Genomic DNA, 19,054 nt, shown 5'->3' with positions numbered 1-19,054 from the left:
CTATACATGAACTACATGTTGGGACCACTCAAGTCTTGTGAGACATAGTATAGAGACCTTTGGAAACACCCGAATATTTAGGTGTCTGTTGTTATCTTTCAGCACAAGGAAATCTGAACAGAATGTTCTACATGGACGTGCGTAATGGGCATTTCGCACATAACTTAGTAGGGTTCTGAAGACATTTGTTACGAGAGCAAAAACACCTAATTATCCTGTGGCTTAAATCGAAAAACAAGGTAAGTATAATGTGTATGTATGCATTTAGATTTTTCCATGTTAGGCTATAACGTGCAGCCGTGTAACCGTGTTGTCTTCGTTGCCATTAATCGCGGATAATTCAAGATACCCTGATTCGGAATACATAATACAAGATCTGGTAAACTACTTGGATTTCCACGATAGAACATAACAAGAAAGTAAACAGGAAGGATGGATTTGTACACTTTGTAAAAACACATCAGGGCTATCCAGATATTTTCGAAAAACACATTAAGGTATATAAGTGAATTCAATTATGTTTATATGGAGGCGCAGTGAATAACATAAGCACATCTCTCAACAAAACAGGGGTCCTGTAGGTCTGAATGGTGTTGCTGTGTGCGCGAGAGTATGTGGTCAGTAGCGCAGATTGCGCGTGTGGAGGAACCTGCCCAAGGGTTGTTGTATTATACTCCGCTCGCCCAAGGATGTAGAATTGGCTTGGAAAGGCTCCTGAAATGTGTCTTGGGGAGATACAATAGCAAATCCTGTTAAGTATTTTAGTACCATGAAACGCACGAGCAGTCAATGGGGAAATTGTTGTGTAGATATTAGGGTGGAGAAACAGTAGATGGTGGTCCTCCCCTGCAATTATACACGTTTGTCATGACTTTTTATGCTTGTCGAGGGGTATTTTGAAAACTAGGTTTAAGTGGAAGGCCCCCCACAAATAAATATATACTGTATTTTAGGGAAACCTGTTTTCCTATTTAAAAAAAGTTAGCTTCCAGCATTTCAAAAACATTTAGCCATGGAGAAAATGTGCTGTATTATAGTGCTATTTTACACATTTTGTCATGGCATAGCTCATCTCATGCTATTATTCACATTTTGCCATGAGGCGGAGATAAAAAGTTGCAGCTGGCCAATCAGCGTTCTACTCATATGAATATGTTTTTTTTAATGACCGGTACACACACACACACCATTCCCTCATAGAAAATATGCTTTTTAACATACTTAATTAAAACTATTTCACAAAATTAATTATAGGTCATGTTTCTTGATAATCTTGAAACACTGGATACTTTCAACGTTGACTTTGGGCCAAAACGTATAAATAACATTTTCAAACTGTATAACTGATTAATGCACCATCATAACAGGTCATTTAATGATTAAAAACAACAAAATGAATAAGATATGGCTACAGAAGTACGATTTCCGACCGATCTCTAACGCTTTCGTTAGGGTTTGGAGCCTAGATAGCCTAGTGGTGGAGGCGGCAGGTAACCTCTCTGGAGCAGGATTTCATCAATGATCTCTCTGTACTTTGCTCTCTGTCTCCCAGTCCCAGTCCCTGCCACTGAAAAACCTTATCTAGACAGGTGTGTCGAAACATCAAGGATAATCAATGGAAACAGGACGCACCTGAGCTCAATTTCAAGTCTCATAGCAAAGGGCTTGAATACTTACAGTTGAAGTTGAAGGTTTACATGCACTAAGGTTGGAGTCATTTAAACTAGTTTTTCAACCACTCCACAAATTTCTTGCTAAAAAACTATCGTTTTGGCAAGTCGGTTAGGACATCTACTTTTTTCCAACAATTGTTTACAGACAATTGGTCAGAAGTTTACATACACTAAGTTGACTGTGTGTTTAAACAGCTTGGAAAATTCCAGAAAATCATATCATGGCTTTAGAAGCTTCTGATAGGCTAATTGACATAATTTGAGTCAATTGGAGTTGTACCTGTGAAAGTATTTCAAGGCCTAGCTTCAAACTCAGTGCCTCTTTGCTTGACATCATTGGAAAATCAAAAGAAATCACCAAAGACCTCAGAAGAAAATTGTAGACCTCCACAAGTCTGGTTCATCCTTGGGAGCAATTTCCAAACGCCTGAAGGTACCACGTTCATCTGTACAAACAATGGTATGCATGTTTATAGTAAGTATAAACACCATGGGATCATGCAGCCGTCATACCGCTCAGGAAGGAGATGCTTTCTTTTTATTTATTTTTATTTTTATTTCACCTTTATTTAACCAGGTAGGCTAGTTGAGAACAAGTTCTCATTTGCACCTGCGACCTGGCCAAGATAAAGCATAGCAGTGTGAACAGACAACACAGAGTTACACATGGAGTAAACAATTAACAAGTCAATAACACAGTAGAAAAAAAGGGGAGTCTATATACAATGTGTGCAAAAGGCATGAGGAGGTAGGCGAATAATTACAATTTTGCAGATTAACACTGGAGTGATAAATGATCAGATGGTCATGTACAGGTAGAGATATTGGTGTGCAAAAGAGCAGAAAAGTACATAAATAAAAACATTATGAGGATGAGGTAGGTGAAAATGGGTGGGCTATTTACCAATAGACAGCTGTAGCGATCGGTTAGCTGCTCAGATAGCTGATGTTTGAAGTTGGTGAGGGAGATAAAAGTCTCCAACTTCAGCGATTTTTGCAATTCGTTGCAGTCACAGGCAGCAGAGTACTGGAACGAAAGGCGGCCAAATGAGGTGTTGGCTTTAGGGATGATCAGTGAGATACACCTGCTGGAGCGCGTGCTACGGATGGGTGTTGCCATCGTGACCAGTGAACTGAGATAAGACGGAGCTAGCATGGACTTGTAGATGACCTGTAGATGACCTGGAGCCAGTGGGTGTGGCGACGAATATGAAGCGAGGGTCAGCCAACGAGAGCATACAGGTCGCAGTGGTGGGTAGTATATGGTGCTTTGGTGACAAAACGGATGGCACTGTGATAAACTGCATCCAGTTTGCTGAGTAGAGTGTTGGAAGCCATTTTGTAGATGACATCGCCGAAGTCGAGGATCGGTAGGATAGTCAGTTTTACTAGGGTAAGCTTGGCGGCGTGAGTGAAGGAGGCTTTGTTGCGGAATAGAAAGCCGACTCTTGATTTGATTTTCGATTGGAGATGTTTGATATGAGTCTGGAAGGAGAGTTTGCAGTCTAGCCAGACACCTAGGTACTTACAGATGTCCACATATTCAAGGTCGGAACCATCCAGGGTGGTGATGCTAGTCAGGCATGCGGGTGCAGGCAGCGATCGGTTGAAAAGCATGCATTTGGTTTTACTAGCATTTAAGAGCAGTTGGAGGCCACGGAAGGAGTGGTGTATGGCATTGAAGCTCGTTTGGAGGTCAGATAGCACAGTGTCCAATGACGGGCCGAAAGTATATAGAATGGTGTCGTCTGCGTAGAGGTGGATCAGGGAATCGCCCGCAGCAAGAGCAACATCATTGCTATATACAGAGAAAAGAGTCGGCCCGAGAATTGAACCCTGTGGCACACCCATAGAGACTGCCAGAGGACCGGACAGCATGCCCTCCGATTTGACACACTGAACTCTGTCTGCAAAGTAATTGGTGAACCAGGCAAGGCAGTCATCCGAAAAACCGAGGCTATTGAGTCTGCCGATAAGAATATGGTGATTGACAGAGTCGAAAGCCTTGGCAAGGTCGATGAAGACGGCTGCACAGTACTGTCTTTTATCGATGGCGGTTATGATATCGTTTAGTACCTTGAGTGTGGCTGAGGTGCACCCGTGACCGGCTCGGAAACCAGATTGCACAGCGGACAAGGCACGGTGGGATTCGAGATGGTTAGTGACCTGTTTGTTGACTTGGCTTTCGAAGACCTTAGATAGGCAGGGCAGGATGGATATAGGTCTGTAACAGTTTGGGTCCAGAGTGTCTCCCCCTTTGAAGAGGGGGATGACTGCGGCAGCTTTCTAATCCTTGGGGATCTCAGATGATATGAAAGAGAGGTTGAACAGGCTGGTAATAGGGGTTGCAACAATGGCGGCGGATAGTTTCAGAAATAGAGGGTCCAGATTGTCAAGCCCAGCTGATTTGTACGGGTCCAGGTTTTGCAGCTCTTTCAGAACATCTGCTATCTGGATTTGGGTAAAGGAGAACCTGGAGAGGTTTGGGCGAGGAGCTGCGGGGGGGGGCTGTTGGCTGAGGTTGGAGTAGCCAGGCGGAAGGCATGGCCAGCCGTTGAGAAATGCTTGTTGAAGTTTTCGATAATCATGGATTTATCGGTGGTGACCGTGTTAACTTGCCTCAGTGCAGTGGCAGCTGGGAGGAGGTGCTCTTGTTCTCCATGGACTTCACAGTGTCCCAGAACTTTTTGGAGTTGGAGCTACAGGATGCAAACTTCTGCCTGAAGAAGCTGGCCTTAGCTTTCCTGACTGACTGCGTGTATTGGTTCCTGACTTCCCTGAACAGTTGCATATCGCGGGGACTATTCGATGCTATTGCAGTCCGCCACAGGATGTTTTTGTGCTGGTCGAGGGCAGTCAGGTCTGGAGTGAACCAAGGGCTGTATCTGTTCTTAGTTCTGCATTTTTTGAATGCAGCATGCTTATCTAAAATGGTGAGGAAGTTACTTTTAAAGAATGACCAGGCATCCTCAACTGACGGGATGAGGTCAATGTCCTTCCAGGATACCCGGGCCAGGTCGATTAGAAAGGCCTGCTCACAGAAGTGTTTTAGGGAGCGTTTGACAGTGATGAGGGGTGGTCGTTTGACTGCGGCTCCGTAGCGAATACAGGCAATGAGGCAGTGATCGCTGAGATCCTGGTTGAAGACAGCGGAGGTGTATTTGGAGGGCCAGTTGGTCAGGATGACGTCTATGAGGGTGCCCTTGTTTACAGAGTTAGGGTTGTACCTGGTGGGTTCCTTGATGATTTGTGTGAGATTGAGGGCATCTAGCTTAGATTGTAGGACTGCCGGGGTGTTATGCATATCTCAATTTAGGTCACCTAACAGAACAAACTCTGAAGCTAGATGGGGGGCGATCAATTCACAAATGGTGTCCAGAGCACAGCTGGGAGCTGAGGTGGGTCGGTAGCAGGCGGCAACAGTGAGAGACTTATTTCTGGAGAGAGTAATTTTCAAAATTAGTAGTTCGAACTGTTTGGGTATGGACCTGGAAAGTATGACATTACTTTGCAGGCTATCTCTGCAGTAGACTGCAACTCCTCCCCCTTTGGCAGTTCTATGTTGACGGAAGATGTTATAGTTGGGTATGGAAATGTCTGAATTTTTGGTGGCCTTCCTGAGCCAGGATTCAGACACGGCAAGGACATCAGGGTTAGCAGAGTGTGCTAAAGCAGTGAGTAAAACAAACTTAGGGAGGAGGCTTCTGATGTTGACATGCATGAAACCAAGGCTTTTTCGATCACAGAAGTCAACAAATGAGGGTGCCTGGGGACATGCAGGGCCTGAGTTTACCTCCACATCACCCGCGGAACAGAGAAGGAGTAGTATGAGGGTGCGGCTAAAGGCTATCAAAACTGGTCGCCTAGAGCGTTGGGGACAGAGAATAAGAGGAGCAGGTTTCTGGGCATGGTAGAATATATTCAGGGCATAATGCGCAGACAGGGGTATGGTGGGGTGCGGGTACAGCGGAGGTAAGCCCAGGCACTGGGTGATGATGAGAGAGGTTGTATCTCTGGACATGCTGGTTGTAATGGGTGAGGTCACCACATGTGTGGGAGGTGGGACAAAGAGGTATCAGGGGTATGAAGAGTTCTGTCTCCTAGAGATGAACGTACTTTGGTGCGAAAAGTGCAAATCAATCACAGAACAACAGCAAAGGACCTTGTGAAGATGCTGGAGGAAACAGGTACAAAATTATCTGTATCCACAGTAAAACGAGTCCTATGTCGACATAACCTGAAAGGCCGCTCAGCAAGAAAGAAGCCACTGCTCCAAAACCGTTGTAAAAAAGCCAGACTACAGTTTGCAACTGCACATGGGGACAAAGATCGTACTTTTTGGGGAAATGTCCTCTGGTCTGATGAAACATAAATAGAACTGTTTGGCCATAATGAACATTGTTATGTTTGGAGGAAAGGGGGATGCTTGCAAGGACAACAAAGTCAAGGTATTGGAGTGGACATCGCAAAGCCCTGACCTCAATCGTATAGAAAATTTGTGGCCAGAACTGAAAAAACGTGTGCGAGCAAGGAGTGCCTACAAACCTGACTCAGTTACATCAGGTCTGTCAGGGGGAATGTGCCAAAATTCACCCAACTTATTGTGGGAATCTTGTGAAAGGCTACCCAAAATGTTTCACCCAAGTAAAACAGTTTAAACACAATGCTACCACATACTAATTGATTGTTTGTAAACTTCTGACCCACTGTGAATGTGATAAAAGTAATAATATCTCAAATAAATCATTCTCTCTACTATTATTCTATTATTATTATTCTACTATTATTCTGTGGCTATGCATAGATAATAAAAATAGAGTAGCAGCAGCTTAAAAGAGGGGGCAATGCATATAGTCTGGGTAGCCATTTGATGAGCTATTCAAGGGTCTTATGGGGGGTTAGAAGCTGTTAAGAGGCCTTTTGGACCTAGATTTGGCGCTCCGGTATCGCTTGCCGTGCGGTTGCAGAGAGAACAGTCTGACTAGGGTGGCTGGAGTCATTGACTATTTTTAGGGCCTTTCTCTGACACTGCCTGGAATAGCGGTCCTGGATGGCAGGAAGCTTGGCCCCATTGATGTACTGGACTGTACGCGCTACCCTCTGTAGTGCCTTGCGGTCGGAGGCCGAGCAGTTGCCATACCAGGCAGTCATGCGTCCAGTCATGCTCTTGATGTTGCAGCTGTAGAACTTTTTGAGGATCTGAAGACCCATGCCAAATCTTTTCAGTCCACTGACGGGGATTAGGTTTTGTTGTATCCTCTTCATGACTGTCTTGGTGTGTTTGGACCATGATAGTTTGTTGGTGATGTGGACACCAAGGAACTTGAAGCTCTCAACCTGCTCCACTACAGCCCCGTCGATGAGAATGGGGGCGTGTTCGGTCCTCCTTTCCCTGTAGTCCCGTGTTGAGGATCAATGTGGTGGATGTGTTACCTACCCTTACCACCTGGGGGTGGCCCGTCAGGAAGTCCAGGATCCAGTTGCAGAGGGAGGTGTTAAGTCCCAAGGTCCTTAGTTTTGTGATGAGCTTTGAGGGCACTATGGTGTTGAACGCTGAGATGTAGTCAATGAATAGCATTCTCACATAGGTGTTTATTTTGTCCATGTGGGAAAGGGCAGTGTGGAGTTCAATAGAGATTGCATCATCTGTGGATCTGTTATGGAAGTATATAAATTGGAGTGGGTTTAGGGTTTCTGGGATAATGTTGTTGATGTGAGCCCTGACCAGCCTTTCAAAGCACTTCATGGCTACAGATGTGAGTGCCACGGATCTGTAGTCATTTAGGCAGGTTACCTTAGTGTTCTTGGGCACAGGGACTATGGTGGTCTGCTTGAAACATGTTGGTATTACAAACTCAGTCATGGACAGGTTGAAAATGTCAGTGAAGACACTTGCCAATTGGGCCGCGCATGCTTTGAGTACATGTCCTGGTAATCCGTTTGGCCCTGCGGCCTTGTGAATGTTGACCTGTTTAAAGGTGTTTATCTATGTATAGTCCTTTCACCCCTATCTACATGTACAAATTGTACAAATCAGTTGGTAGAGCATGGCGCTTGTAACGCCAGGGTAGTGGGTTCGATTCCCGGGACCACCCATACGTAGAATGTATGCACACATGACTGTAAGTCGCTTTGGATAAAAGCGTCCGCTAAATGGCATATTTCATTTCATTTTCATTTCAAATTCCTCTAACCCGTTCCCCTGCACACTGATTCGGTACCGGTACCCCCTGTATATAGCCTTGTGTTACTTTAGTTTATTTGGTGAATATTTTAACTCTCCTTGAACTTCACTGTTGGTTAAGGGCTTGTAAAGTAAGCCTTTCATGGTAAGGTCTACACTTGTTGCATTCGGCACATGTGACAAATAAAGTTTGATTGGATTTGAGAGCGTGATCACACAGGACATAGCGGGATTTCTTATAAGTTTTCGGGTTAGAATGAAAGCGGCATCTCTACCCCATGGCTGTTTCGAAATACCCCGGTTTACGTGACTCGTTTCAGGAAACGAGGTGTATGTCATGGTTCACTACTACACAGAAGAGCCATTTTAAAACAATCTAAATGAGTTTTTGGCAGAATTGCCTTCTGGAACGTGAATTTTCATGCGCCTTAATAACAGACTTGTATGCCATCTGTAAATACGAATACAGTTGTTAAATTACAAGCCTAGTTGATCAGCAACCTTCCCGCTAGCCATGATTGGCTGAGATAATGAGTGGGCTGGACATGCTAAGAGATGAGTTCACCTCTGTCTATTTGAGCTGTTCAGTATGTGTATAAGTGTTGCTCTCCACTTTCTGGAGGACCGAGTTTTGAAATCAGTGGAATTAGAGTATGATAGCTAAGGAGATGGAGAAAACACCTGTCTCCGGATTACATCTTCAAACTAAGGGCAGCCATGGCATCTGACAGGGAGAGGCTTCCATCCATGATGTAAGATAGTCTAGGTAGCTACATTTTCAGATATTACACGTTTCTAATTATCACAAAGTTGTTTTAATTTCAAGTTAAAGTGTACTGTTAGCTAGCTAGCTCGCTAAATAACGTTACGTGTATGATCTTTATATCTCAGAGCCATTTGCTTTGCTAGTTATAGCCTAATGTTAGCTAGCTAACATTGAACCTGGTTGGTTAGCTACCTGCGGATTCATGCAGGGTAGTAACTTCATGAGTTGGGATTATGGTTCGTTGTCTAGCTATCTACATGTCTTAACAAAAGACTACACTATGCAACTAAACATGTCAATAGAATGTCTCTGCAACAACTGTTGATAGATGTAGCTTGTAAATTCATCTGACTATTCGAACGCTCAACACCCATTAAATATGTCCGGTGTCAGTTGGCAGAAAAGTGTAAATTGTTGCCAGCAGCACAGTTGCAGTCACCAACGCTCTGGATAACATGAAAACAGACTAACCAGCTCTGCGCTGGCAAGTTAAATGGTCAGTGAATGGTTAGTCAGTTTGCTTGAGTGCTTGACTGTTGTTGTTAGGACAGAATGCTCGGATGAACCCTTAAAGAGATGGGTGGGGCTAAAGCTTAAAAGGATGCGAACGATGCAGAATGGGTGTAAATGAAGAAGAGCTCTCCAGTAGGTACCAAAACATTCAAAAGCCATTTTCTCAAAGGTGAAGTTACAAGTTTATCAACTTTCAAAGCAGAATTACTTTCCCATTGTTCCTCGAATGCAGTGTATGATGTACCATTGTGTAGCGCTGTGTCTCTGCTTTTATCCAGTGTAAAAACACAATCTCAAATATAGCTACATAAGACCAAATTAAAGCGGTCGGTCACATATATACCGTATACCGCCCAAGCCTAGCTTTCCTGTCCAAAAACAAATCCTGTGAAATGACAACACGTACTAGAGAAGTTGATGACAAGCTAACGAACGAGCTACGTTTTGTTATAAAATTGAGAAAGAGGAGGAGTTGGACAGTTTTTTTGTGCCCAAAGTCTACCACTAAAGCGAATGTCCTGCGATTTCGACCCATTTTGCCATTGCTATTGATGTGTTCATATGCTAGCTGAGGGGCCCCCGACCTCCAGGGGGCACCCAATCCTAAAAGTTATATATATATATTTTTGTTGTTGTTGACTTTATAAAAATTATTGGCAGGGACGAATCAAGCTGTTCATGGCAATTTGCCTTTTCCAGTAGCCACCCTAATAATAACACACAGAGCATGACCATGACGTATAGGTTGTAATATATCATAATAACGGACAATAATGACCTTAAAGACATCACCATAATTTGTGTTTTTAGGGTTAGGGGGTTGCAGTTCAACAACAATGAAAATTTAACACCTGCCTAAATGACTAACACCCCGTAGGACTCACATCTATAGCCATGAAATATTTTGAAAGGCTGGTGATGGCTTACATCAACACCATCATCCCAGACACCCAAGACCAACTACAATTATCATATGGCCCCAACAGATCCCCAGATGACATTATCATGTTTTAGGGAAGATCCAGATGCAGACAGTGTCGAAGTAACAAAAGTTTATTACTAGAAGAGGGGGTAGGCAAAACGACAGATCAAGGGCAGGCAGAGATATTGGCGGTGCAGAGATATTCCAGGTTCTTGTGGTTGGTCTACACAATGAACGGATGTTTCGCCCCCTCCAGCCAGTGCCTCCACTTCTCCAACACCATCTTCACCGCGAGAAGCTCACGATTCCCCAGATCGTAGTTCCTCTCTGTGGCGTTAAGGCAATGGGAGAAGAAGGTGCAGGGATGTAACTGGAGGTCCAGGGCAGAACACTGGGACCGGACATCCCCCACGGGTCAGGATGTACCAAGATGGGAGCTGTGGTGAAACCGTGTTTGAGATCCTGGAACGCCCGGTCAGCAGCTCGGGACCATGTGAACCGAACGTTGGGAGAGTCGAGTGCAGATAGGGGGGAAGCCAGGGTGCTGTAACTCTGAATAAAGCGGCGATAAAAGGCTGGGGCAAATCCACCACCGCTTTCACCTGCCCGGGATCCATCTGTTATCTTCCTGCAGCGATGATGTAACCCAGGAAGGGGATTGTGGAATTCGCACTTCTCCGCTTTTCCAAAAAGCTGGTTCTCTAGGAGAAGTTGGAGAACCTGTTGGACGTGGAGCACGTGTTCTTGGGCGGAGCGGGAGAAGACGAGGACGAACCGGTTTAACATGTCTTGGAGAACATCATTAACCAGAGTCTGGAGCAAAGCTGAGGCATTGGTAAGGACAAATGTCATGACCAGATACTCGTAGTGACCACTGGCCGTGTTGAAGTCAGTCTTCCACTCGTCCCCTTCCTGTATCGGCACCAGGTGGTAGGCGTTACGTAGGTCCAGTTTGGAGAACACGGTGGCCACTTGGGTTGGTTCGAAGGCAGAGGAGATGAGTGGTAGCGGGTAGCGGCTCTTCACTGTGATATCGTTGAGGCCCCGGTAGTCGATGCATGGGCACAGAGTTATGGGTCTTAGGGTCTTCATAGCATTGGTCTCAAGACCCAACAGAGAGTACAGTCATCCCCGGGGCTGAGTGGTGCCTGGGAGAAGGTCAATCCTGCAGTCATAGGGTCGGTGTGGCGGAAGGGAAGTGGCCCGGGCCTTACTGAACACATCTAGGAGGTCCTGGTACTCCGCGGGAATGGCGGAGTGGTCCGGGCCAACTTCTGAGCCCACAGGAAGGCGTCCTGGGGAAGGCTCTGCTGACTTCAGACAATGGCCATGGCAAAACAGGCTCCAGCCCATAATGTTAGCAGCGGTTCATTCTAGGATGGGATTGTGTCGCTGGAGCCAAGATAATCCTAATACCACAGAAACCTGAGGATACTTAATCAGCAAAAATTGGATTGCCTCACTATGCTTCCATGTAGGTTGGATTGCCTAACTATGGTTCCCTCACTATGGTTCCCTCACTATGGTTCCCTGTAGGTTGATGGGAGTGGTATTGATGGGAGTGGCCCGGCCTATAGAGTGGCCGTTCAGTGCTCTAATGTCCATGGGAATGGAGAGGGGCTGAGTGGGGATGCCCAGCTCGGACGCCAGGGTAGCGTCCAAAAAACGAATCAGCCCCAGAGTTGATGAGTACATAGATTGGTTCCCCCACAGCATGATAGCATGGAAAGGGGTTGTGAATAAGGCGAGAGGAAAAAGTTCTCCATAAGGCCCACCAGAGTACTTGCCCCTTCTTGATGAGCCAAATGTTTTAATGGGTAGGTAGCTATGAAATGTCCCGTAGCTCCACAATATAGACAGCTCTGGGTGTGGAGTCAGCACAAGAGCTCATCCGCTCATGCCTGGACTCCGAAAGAGGCGAGTCGGCAGCCCTCGGTGATTCCCGAGAGAACTCGGGTGACGTTGGGTTCACTCGGACATGTAAGGCGAACGAGGGCGACAGGGCACAGATTTCCTCTCCCTCCTACTTTCTCGAAGCTGCCCATCAATCCGGATAATCAAAGGCTATGAGGGAGTCAAGGTCCATGGGCAGCTCCCGGGCTGCAAGTTCATCTTTGACCACCTCCAATAATCCGTGAAAGAACATGTTGAACAATGCTTCCGGGTTCCAGGCACTCTCGGCCACCACCGCCTGAAAATCCAGTCTTGATGTAGCTGGAGCAGTTTACTAGCAGCCTCTCTCCCGGACAACGGAGAATCAAACATCTTCCGAACTTCCGCCACAAACTCCTCTAGACTGAGGCAAACGGCGGACTGCTGCTCCCACACTGCCGTAGCCCAGGCGGGTGCCCTCCCGGACATCAGCGCTATGATGTATGCTATCATCGAGCGGTCCGAGGGGAACGAAGACGCCTGCAGCTCGAAAATTAGGAATTTCAGATTACTGGGAGAGAAAAGCCTGGCAGGTATCGGAATCTCCAGCGTAGCTCTCCGAAGAGGTAATCGTGGTTCTCGGGACACTGAGGTAGGCTGGGAGATTACGGGTGTGACCCACTGCCCAGTGGGGAATCTGCGGAAAAGCAAAGTCTCAAACTTCTGGTCATGGACTCCCTCCATAAGACATTGAAATAACTCCTTGTGTCATCCAATGGTGGCTCCTTGCATGGAGACAGCATTGTGGAGCTGGTCTGAGTCTGCTGGGTTGGTCATGGCCAGTTTGTACTATCATGTTTTAGGGAAGACCCAGATGCAGACAGTGACAGTGTAATAATCAACTTATAATAAAAAGTGTATTACTAGAATGGGGCAGGCAAAATGACAGGTCAAGGGCAGGCAAGAGGTCAGTAATCCAGATCATAGTCCAAAAGGTACAGAATGGCAGGCAGTCTCAGGGTCAGGGCGGGCAGAGGTCAATATTCCAGGGTGGTCGGACAAGGTACAGGACGGCAGGCAGGCTCAGGGTAAGCAGATTAGTTCCTGCTTTACCGGTTGTGACCAGAGACAGACAGGAGCAAGGGGGAAAACGCTGATAGGCTTGGCGAACTGGCAACAGACAGGACACAGGTATAATTACACCGGGGATAATGGGGGAGATGGGAGACACCTGGTGGGTGGTGGAGACAAGCACAAAGACAGGTGAAACATACCATTGACTACAGCTCAGTATTCAACACCATAGTGCCCTCCAAGCTCAGGACCCTGGGACTGAAAACCACCCTCTGCACCTTGATCCTGGGCTTCCTGACGGACCGCCCCCATGTAGTGAGGGTAGGCAACAACACATCCACCACACTGACCATCAACACGGGGGCCCCTCAGGGGTGTTTGTATAGTTCCCTCCTGTACCCTCTGTTCACCCACTACTGTGTGGCCACGCACGACTCCAACACCATCATCAAGTTTGCTGACGACACAGTGGTGGTAGAACTGAACACCGATGACGACGAGGCAGCTTCGAGAGAGGTGGTCCGAGACCTGGCACTGTGGTGACAGGACAACATCCTCTCACTCAAGACAAAGGAGCTAATCATGGCGCAAGACAAAGGAGCTAATCGTGGAAGGGCGAGCAAGGCCCCATTCACATCGATGAGGCTGTAGTGGAGCGGGTCGAGATCTTCAAGTTCCTCTGTGTCCACATCACTAAGATATTCACATGGTCCACACACCCCCATACAGTTGTGAAGAGGGCACCACAGCAGTTTTTCCCCCTCTGGAGGCTGAAAAGATTTGGCATTGGCCCTCAGATCCTCAAAAGCTTATACAGCAGCACCACTGAGTGCATCTTGACTGACTGCATCACCGCTTGGTACGGCAACTACAAGGCACCCGACTGCCAGGCGCTACAGAGGGTGATGAATATGGCCCTGAACGTCACTGGGGCTGAGTTTGGCCTCCAAACCATAAGATTGCTAAATAGCTGATCGAATGGCTACACAGACTACCTGCATTGACCCTTTCTTGGACTGACTATGCACTCACACTGGACTCTACCTACACACTCACACATACTTAAACTGACCCAACACACACCATACACCCCCCCCCCAAACACACACATACACGCATGATGACGCCACAAACACACACACACACACACACTGCTGCTACTATCTATCTATCTATCTATCCATCTATCCATCTATCCATCCATCCATCCATCCATCCATCCATCCATCCATCCATCCATCCATCCATCCATCCATCCATCCATCCATCCATCTATCTATCTATCTATCTATCTATCTATCTATCTATCTATCTATCTATCTATCTATCTATCTATCTATCTATCTATCTATCTATCTATCTATCTATCTATCTATCCTGTTACCTATTCACTTTACCCCTACAATACCAGTCAAAAGTTTGGACACACCTACTCATTCGAGGGTTTTTATTTGTTTTTACCATTTTCTACATCAAAACTATAACATAACACGTGGAATCTTGTGGGAACCAAAAAAGTGATATTCTTCAAAGTAGCCACTTTGCCTTAATGACAGCTTTGCACACTCTTCGAATTCTCTCAACCAGCTTCACCTGGAATACTTTTCCAACAGTCTTGAAGGAGTTCCAATATATGCTGAGCACTTGTTGGCTACTTTTCCTTCACTCTTTGGTCCAACTCATCTCAATTGGGTTGAGGTCGGGTGATTGTAGAGGCCAGGTCATCTGATGCAACACTCCATCACTCTCCTTCTTGGGCAAATAGTCATTACACAGCCTGGAGGTGTGTTGGGTTATTGTCCTGTTGAAAAACAAATGATAGTCCCACTAAGCGCAAACCAGATGAGATGGCGTATCGCTGCATAATGCTGTGGTAGCCATGCTGGTTAAGTGTGAATTCTCAATAAATCACACAGACAGTATCAACAGCAAAACATCCCCACACCATAACACCTCCTCCTCCATGCTTTACGGTGTGAAATACACATGCAGAGATCATCTGTTTACCCACACTGTGTCTCACAAAGACACAGTGGTTGGAACCAAAAATCTCCAATTTGGACTCCAGACCAAAGGACAAATTTCCACCAGTCTAATGTTCATTGCTCGTGTTTCTTGGCCCAAGCAAGTCTTGTTTTATTATTGGTGTCTTTAGTAGTGGTTTATTTACAGCAATTTGACCGTGAAGGCCTGATTCTCACAGTCTCCTCTGAACAGTTGATGTTGAGATGTGTCTGTTACTTGAACTCTGTTAAGCATTTATTTGGGCTGCAATTTCTGAGGCTGGTAACTCAAATGAACTTATCCTCTGCAGCAGAGGTAACTCTGGGTCTTCCATTCCTGTGGCGGTCCTCATGAGAGCCAGTTTCATCATAGCGCTTGATGGTTTTTGCGACTATATTTGAAGAAACTTAAAAGGTTCTTGACATTTTCCAGATTGACTGACCTTCATGTCTTAAAGTAAAGATGGACTTATTTGAATAGCTTAATTGAGCTGTTCTTGCCATAATATGAACTTGGACTTTTACCAAATAGGGCTATCATCTGTATACCCCACCTACCTTGTCACAACACAACTGATTGACTCAAACGCATTAAGAAGGAAATAAATTCCACAAATGAACTTTTAAGAAGGCACACCAGTTAATAATTGAAATCCATTCCAGGTGACTACCTCATAAAGCTGGTTGAGAGAATGGCAAGAGTGTGCAACGCTATCATCAAGGCAAAAGGTGGCTATTTGAAGAATCTCAAATATAACATATATTTTGATTTGTTTAACACTTTTTTGGTTACTTCATGATTCCTTATGTGTTTTTCATAGTTTTGATGTCTTCACTATTATTCTACTATGTAGAAAATAGTAAAAATAAAGAAAAACCCTTGAATGAGACTGTTTTCTAAAACTTTTGACCGGTAGTGTACGTACAGTAGCTACCTCATAACCCTGCACGTCAACTTGGTAATGGTACTCCCTCTGTATAGCCATGTATATTTTTACCCGTTATTCGCTGTGTATTTATTCCTCGTCACTAATTCATTATTTTAGTTTGTTAGTCTACATTTTTTTGTTTACGAAGCATTTCGCTACCTGCCCATATAGTGCATATTGTTGCTGTCTTCAGTCATAACATGCACCAGTGCAGATCTGATCTGATATGGGGTGAAGTTGTATTTGTGCACAATGCTGCCAGGCATGTGCTGGGTCTGTGAGCAATGCTCTTTGCTGGTGAAGTTATATCCATGTTGCCGGTGACCTTAGAGTTAATGGGCCATGACTACAGTCTAGTGTGTGAATTATACAGTGACATTCGGGGGGGCCCTCTATTGGGTGCATGTGCCTAATTGTAAAGACATTTCATTTAATGGTAAAAATGTATTACTTTTTAATGGGGCATGAACAGAACCAGTCATGATGTTTTCATCTGATTGTCAAACAAATCACTTCAAAGTAGGCTTCCTGCGCACGTTCGTCCACTCCAAAATAATTCCAGCATCCAAACACTGCGCTGTGCTCCCGCCATTTGGTACAACACACCACAAACTGTATTACAATTTCCGATTGTCATTAGGCCTACACCCTTGTAACCTCAATTAATTGATGCATCTTGCTAGCAAACCTTTTTTGTAAAAGGAAAAGCCGGGAAACCTGCAAAGGGGCTGAAATACAGGACTGTCCCGGGATGACAAGTGTAGCCACACGGGAAAAACATGTGTTTAAACCATGACAGGGGTGGGGGTGTGGGTTAAGCTTTTATTTTCACATTTACCCCTGTAGCAGTTCAAAATAGCATTTTAAACAAATAGGAGAATGATTAAGTTAGCATTTAAAGACATGCTGTGGAACATTGGCGACTGCTAAGTATTTTTTAAACCTCCTGCCCTTTGGGCTGGATGTGTCAATGCGTAGTTCATACATGCATATTCTATGAGGATAATTTAAATACCTAGTTTGATAGCGACTGTTTTTCTGAAAGCTGTGCTGTGTAATTTTCCCTACATTTCCCCTGTTGTGGGCCAGCCCCCTAGCAATTTTAGTTCTAGCCAATGAGATTCAGCCCCTTGCCATTTGAGTGACCACTAGCAAGATGAACACAGCAGATTGAGAGAGAGCGTGCAATGCGTGGTGCACATATGTGACAGTACGCAATTTTCGGGGACCACTTTTGGCTCGTGAGCACTACTTTCAGAACTAGTGGCTAAGAAGTTATACAAAAGTACCGGAGAATCCCCTGTAATTCCCAGTCTGACACTGTCTGAAAGGCGGGTGTTGCTTCAGTGTCTTCATGTCAGATCAACGGATGTTCTCTCTCGCTTTCTCTCTCCATCATTCCCCTCTGTCTCTTGTCTCGTCTCCTTCAATCCGACATACATCTCTCTTCCACACCATCCCCCATGTTCTTTGGTGTGTGAAGGCATTAATGCCATCTCAGTGCTTTCATTACTATTATAATAAAATGCCATTTAGCAGAAACTTTTGTCCATTAGCAGACGCTTTTATCCAAAGTGACTTAGTCATGAGTGCATACGTTTGTCTTATGGGTGGTCGTTGGAATTGAACACACAATCCTGGCATCGCAAGCGCCATACAAGACTGCAAGATGACAATGAACGTTGTTGGATGGGCCCGTACAATGAATAATCAGCACTTGATAGTGAATAGTGGTGTATTAGGGGACATATTTATTAAAGCATTGGATATATACTTCCACAGTCATTGAGGATATTCCTAATGTATGTGGGAACATATTTTTCAAATTTTGTTCTTTTTATTTAACTAGGCAATTAACTAGGCAAATTCTTATTTACAATGACGGCCTAACCCGGACGACACTGCGCTGCCCTATGGGACTCCCAATCACGCCCGGTTGTGATACAGCCTGTAATCAAGCCAGGGTCTGTAGTGACACCTCTAGCACTGAGATGCAGTGCCTTAGACTGCTGTGCCACTCGGGAGCCAATATTAGGACGAGCTCCATTCGGAACTCATTAAGCAAAGTGTAAAACCTTCCGCTGCCTAATAAATGAACATGTGGAGATAGAGACTTGAATGCACTTAATGGAAAAAAAGTTATTCCATATATTTCTGGAACTAACATGGTCTGTCAAGGTCTCTGCTGGAGGACTGTTTTCAACGTGACACAAAGGCACTGTCCAGCTGAGACCAGCTGTGCTTACCTCCTGGCTGAAGGACATCCATCCCTTCAGGCAGTAGCAAAGTGAAATCAATTGGAAGCTTAAAGTGATATTGGCAGATTAAAGTGCATTAAATATGAGGGGGACTGTGATTTGGAGGCGAGAAAAAGCACACACAGTAAAAGGCACATGACAGCCCGCTTGGAGTTTGTCAAAAGGAACCTAAAGACTATCAGACCATGAGAAACAAGATGCTCTGGTCTGATGAAACCAACATTGAACTATTTGGCCTAAATGCCAAGCGTCACATCTGGAGGAAACCTGGCACCGTCCCTACGTTGAAGCATGGTGGTGGCAGCATCATGCTGTGGGGATGTTTTTCAGAGGCAGGGAGTGGGAGACTGGTCAGGATAGAGGGAAAGATGAACGGAGCAAAGTACAGAGAGATCCTTGATTTTTTTAAACTCACACTGGGGCAAAGGTTCACCTTCCAACAGGACAACCACCCCTAAGCACATAAACTTGAACCCGATCAAACTCCAATCCTGGAGAGACCTGAAAGTAGCTGTGCAGCGACGCTCCCCATCCAACCTGACAGAGCTTGAGAGGATCTGCAGAGAAGAATGGAAGAAACTTGTCTAAAAACCCATTTTTGCATTGTCATTATGGGGTATTATGTGTGTGTATATTAATGAGGTGGGAAAAATGATTGAATCCATTTTAGAATAAGGCTGTAACGTTAAAAAAAAATTGGAAAAAGTCCAGGGGTCATGAATACTTTCCGAATGCACTGTATGAATAGTAGGCCTACACTTTGCATGTACTGTATGATTTAATGGATGTTGAATATAATTCATATTTACTTGCTGTGATGCATGGCAGAATTTTGATGTGCCTCAATCAGAAGCAAAAGC

Source organism: Oncorhynchus gorbuscha, linkage group LG10 (assembly GCF_021184085.1).
Source record: "Oncorhynchus gorbuscha isolate QuinsamMale2020 ecotype Even-year linkage group LG10, OgorEven_v1.0, whole genome shotgun sequence".
NCBI lineage: Eukaryota > Metazoa > Chordata > Actinopteri > Salmoniformes > Salmonidae > Oncorhynchus > Oncorhynchus gorbuscha.
This window is presented reverse-complemented; position numbering follows the sequence as displayed.